The following is a 5,395-nucleotide window of genomic DNA, read 5'->3' on the forward strand; positions in this document are numbered from 1 at the left end:
TCAACCCAAATATTCCGATGTGTCCAGCGCATTTTATGGAGGACTGTTTCCTGATCCTGGTAGAGTAGACTACAATGCCGGCTGTTCTGACTCACAGACTGTAAGTACGTTTTTTATATTTAAAGAATTTGCCACTGATGATTCAAACGCGAGTTTTGAGCCGTGTAGAGTAGCGTTTGTAGTTTGTCATTTCTCAGATCACAAATGCAGACATGGTTTTATGTTTACGCGGCGCGATGCAATGCAACGCGTAAAAAGACAGTTTAAGTCATTATAATCCGTAATTATGTCCCCACTGGATGCAGCAAATGCTTCGTTTATAATGGGTTTTCATGTTTTTGTCTCGTCGCTCCGGCCGGACAGGGCATCATCACAATGTGGTAAGGGGCGTAACATTTCCGTCACATGCTTGAGGTATTCGGCCACTCTGGATAGCTGGCCAATCAGAGCACACCTCGCTTTTCAGACCCGATGAGCTTTGTAAAAATCTACGCATTTCAGAAAGGCGGAGCATAGAGGAGAAACAATAATGTACAGTATGTGGAAAATTATGTGTTTTTTTAAACTTAAACCTCATAAACACATTTCATTACACCAAATACACAAAATAATGTTCTTTTTAGCAACATCATACGACCCCTTTAATGATAACCATTTGAAGGAGGAACTGGTCTGTTATCTACTTTGCCAGCCAAGATCTTTGAAGGTGCCAAATTACATGCATGCAAAGATGGAGTTGGGTAAGATTTAATGAGCAGTTAAAAGTAGCACGTCTGACCCCCACTCGGTCCAAAAGAGATTTAAAAACCCACCCGTTCATTCAAATTCAACATATGGCATATAAACTCAATGGCTCTACAGTAACACACTGCCACAAAATCGATAAAGCTGAAACAGAAAGTACTTGGCCAGTGCTGAAAGGTTTGAATTATGCTGCTAGTCCTTGGCTAGATCACAAGTGTGAGTTATCTATGAATCAGAGTTCATAGAGACAATTACCATATGATAACTAGAGGCTAAAGGAGCATCTACAGCTCACTGTGGTCTGCATCTGGGACTGTACAGACGGATGTGCTATTACCGTTCTGGACAGGACAGATGCTTCAGACATGTTATCAGGTGACATCCCGCTAGTTGTCTACACTGGTCCATATTTTTCACCGTTTGCACTTTTGGCTGTGCCAAGGACTGACAAAGGCAGTCACACTTAAAAACATAGTTCACCCAAAAAAATGAAAATTCTGTCATTTACTCATCCACATGTCGCTGCAAACCTTTTTGACTTTCTTTCTTTTGTGGGACACAAAAGATTTTAGGAGAATGTTGGGGTATGAACGACATTGGAAACCAATTATATCTTCTTACGTAGGCCTACCACATAAGAAAGACAGTTGTACAATTTTGGAACAACATGTTAATGTTAATGATTTTGATTTTATTTTTGGGTGAGCAATCCCATAACTACACCTGTGTGAACTTACTAACTTTCACAAGTCAAATCACCTTGTGATTAGGTCGATGAACAACTGTGAAAATGACTAAGGAAAGTGAAGTTAGAGCATTGTTTGTTTGCACATTTGATATTGTGTTATGTTTATACCCTTCTAAACTGTCCAGATGTATTTAATTTGTCCAAAATTTTTCATGGGTCTACTAGTTAAAACTTTGAATACACACTTCATGTCTCAGGATTTTCAAATATTTTGTAATGGTTTATGATTAAATGAAAGTCAAAAGTTTTAGATTAATTGTGCCTACTTGACAGAATATAAATGACCTCATGTATTATTATTATTAATTTTTTAATGGATGGGATGGAACAGATGGAATATGAAAAAGCAGCCAAGAAGTGTGGGAACACATTCAACACTGTTTTAAAAGCATTCTAGGACACATACAATTGGGTGAGAAGCCTAGAATGTGCAGAGCTGTAATCCGGAGAATGTAACTACCGAAGAACTGGCTACTGAGAAACCTAAAATATATTCGATTTAAAAAATAACATATGCATGTCTCTGTGTGTGCATATATATATATATATATATATATATGTGTGTGTGTGTGTGTGTGTGTGTGTGTATTATTCTAATTTTGTGTAATGAGTAACCTTTGACTGCCGAAGTCTCCCTGGTCACTTATTTAAATTCTTGGTATGACCCTTGTCTACCAAGTTTGAGCAGCAGTATAGTTCATCATTCCCTTTCTGAAACACTGCACTGCCCCTCTATCATTCAGGCCTCCTGCTGATTTATTGCTTCGCATTAAATTCTGTGACACAGTTTTTGTCTCAGCTGAGCAATTGGCCGCTTAAGCAGCTCTGCTAATTGATCCTGTAAGACTTGTAAATCATGCTGGTGTTCCTCTTTTCTGTCTCTCTCAGCCTGTGGATTAATCTCATTAAGAACTGCATTACACTCGCCAAGGCGCATTACAACGCACTTTTGCAGCTTACAAGGGACTCTACCTCCATGGAATAACTCAACCCAACTCTGCAGATGGCCGTCAGAGACTATGTAAATTAATTTCTGAAATTTTGCAGTGATCTTTTATTAAAATATGATATGGCTACGCTGCAGTGTCATATTTTAATAATGTTGGGGTTGTCCAAACAACACTGGACCCCACTGACTTTCTTTCAATGGACATAAAAAAAAGAAATGTTCTTCTTTTGAGTTCATTGTTCATTGTGCATTGTTCAATGCAGGTCATAGAGGTTTGCAATGACATGAGGATGAGTAAATAAATTTTTTTTTGGTGAATTATCCCTTTTTATATATGTATATATATAGTTCAGTGTTGTTATTGTAAACTAAAAATTTAAATAAAGTTTAAATAAAATATAAATATTAGATGAAAACCATTAAACTTAAATGACAATTGGAATTGTTGCATTGACAACTAACTTTAATTAGTATGAAATACTAAAATGAAAATTGAAAAAATACATTCTAAATAGAAATGTAAAAAAAGCATATATAAAAAATATATCAAAATATAAAAAAACAAAACTTAAATTAAATTAAAATTAATATGAAAACTAAAAATATAAAAGCAAATTCAAAATACTATAATAATATATAAATAACACAAAAATAATAGTCATGTGGTTTTCCAAACGCAAAAAATAGCATACAGATATGTGTAAATATTAAATATTGTCTGGAATAACAGCTTTGTGTGAAGTATTGAATACAATTTAGGCTTAATATATTCAGTATAAGTCCATGATGTGCAACACAAACAACAGAAACCAGTGCACCATGAAGATAAGCATTATTAAATAAAGACATTTATAAAATAATCATCATACTTAATTGCTCATTAATTTCTTCAAAGCAATCGGTCATATAATGGCTCAAATATGTTTTGACCCTTGCAATGGTAATTGGATAAGTGTCTCCCGAGCCTCAGATTTATTGGATCTCTGTCTTTGTTGATGAAGTAAACTATCTGTATGCCCCTTCTGATCTAATGAGGAATCCATCACAGAGGCCGACTGAGACTTCTCTCTAGCTTATTATATGAAGGAGTTCTGCTGTTCTTCGATCACCAGACTCAAGTCCTGAAACAAGCCCATTGATCAGCCTGGTATTATGTTCTCTGTGATTCATCAGCCTCAAGGGGTGCGTTCTACTAGTATTGCATTAGTAAGCAGAGTTCCTCTTATTTTTTTACACATTTGTGAGCTCCTCAATACACTTTCGTAAAACCCTCAATGAGGTTTTTAGCCCATGTAGTGTCTGTATTATTCATCACAGCAGTGTTAATGAACATGTCTGCCTTTATATTTCTGAGAAAAAAAAAGTTGTTTCAGTCATAACGCAGCAAGAGGTTTCAGTTGTGACTCAAAAAGATCTATATTTCAGATGTATGATATTGCTTTTCTCCATGCTGTGAGCTCAAGGATGTAAATCATAAAACCAGGGTACATTTGATTATGATGAAGTGTAGTTTTGCTGTCATCAGTGTCATCATTTCATTACATTGCATGTAGTTTAATAGAATATTCTCCTGTAAGACCCTCTAAAATAAAATCCCTTTTATGACTCAGTTGCGTTTGTATACGTGTATGATGAATATTCAGATGCTTGTCCCTTATTTATGTTGTGATACTGTGGATGTATAATAGTTTTTTTCAGTACTGATCAAGTGAGAGCTGTTTGGCTCTAACAGGCAGCATTAGGACAGATATCCAAAATCCTTTTGCCTCAATTCAAGGCATGACTTTTTCCAAAATGCAGGCAACCAGCAAATTGAATTCTCCTGCAGCTGAAGTGAGAGCAGCAGTGCATTGTAAGTAAGGTTCTCATTCAAACTTCGACTCTTACTGAAATGTTCAATGAGAGAAATGAAATGGTTTTGCAGTTGATGTCCAGTGATTACTGACAGTGGGGTAAGATGAGCCACATTTTAGTTGTCCTATAAGAATGGAGAATTTGATTAATTGAATACAAAGGAACAGAAATATGATTACTAAATCATTACACCAATGCATGTGACACTTGATACCACAGCTACCATTTTGGGAAATGCTTCATTTAATATATATAATTTTTAATGCTAATATTGTTGTATCGTCTTCCGCTAATCTGAGGAACCACACTCAGTCTTGGGTTTTTGATGCCAGAAGATACACTTTATTACATCAAGAATAAAGTGGAGAAGTTATCTGCAGAAAAACATCTCCAGAATGTTTTTCTGCTTCTCTTTATATACAGTTTTGACTTTAAGGCGTGGGGTATATTTCCATACAGTTTTCCTTATGCATATGATTCGATATTTCCCTAGGGAAGGTGTCCCCCCAAGTCTTGTTATGGTAAAGAAAGAAAGCCCACTTTTATTCTTCCAGATGTTTCTCATCTGAGGGTCTGTATATCCTGCCACGTAGGCTGTTTTTACACACAGGCATATATGTTTATAATGGAAGAATAACTGGATATATAAATGGCTAGATTCGCCTTGATTATACTTGATTAATTCATACTTTGATTAATAAAAATCTTCGACATTCCCCCCTTTGAGACTTAGTAAGTCTCACATTTGCTTATTATTTTTACCCAGAGTGCTACTTCATAATACAGTCGTATTAGTTAACACTACCTAGTGACTAAATAAGTCACTCTGTTGTATTACCAATGACTAAATGATGCAGCATCACTCTGGTTTTGGAGCATCAGGACCAAACGTCTCCCCCCTCACTTGACTAGGAAGGGAGTAAAAGATCCTGTCTCCTTATCTCCTACTTCAATAGAAAATAATGGTATAAGCATGAGCGTGCAATTGGTTCAGCGCTTGCCTGTGGTTGTCACAGTTATGTATAAAGACATAAAAACACATTAAAAACATCACACATAGAATATCACAAGATTAGCATAGTTGATCTTCAGCCCAGATA

Source organism: Sinocyclocheilus anshuiensis, unplaced genomic scaffold (assembly GCF_001515605.1).
Source record: "Sinocyclocheilus anshuiensis isolate Anshui unplaced genomic scaffold, SAMN03320099.WGS_v1.1 scaffold544, whole genome shotgun sequence".
In the NCBI taxonomy this organism is placed as follows: Eukaryota; Metazoa; Chordata; class Actinopteri; order Cypriniformes; family Cyprinidae; genus Sinocyclocheilus; species Sinocyclocheilus anshuiensis.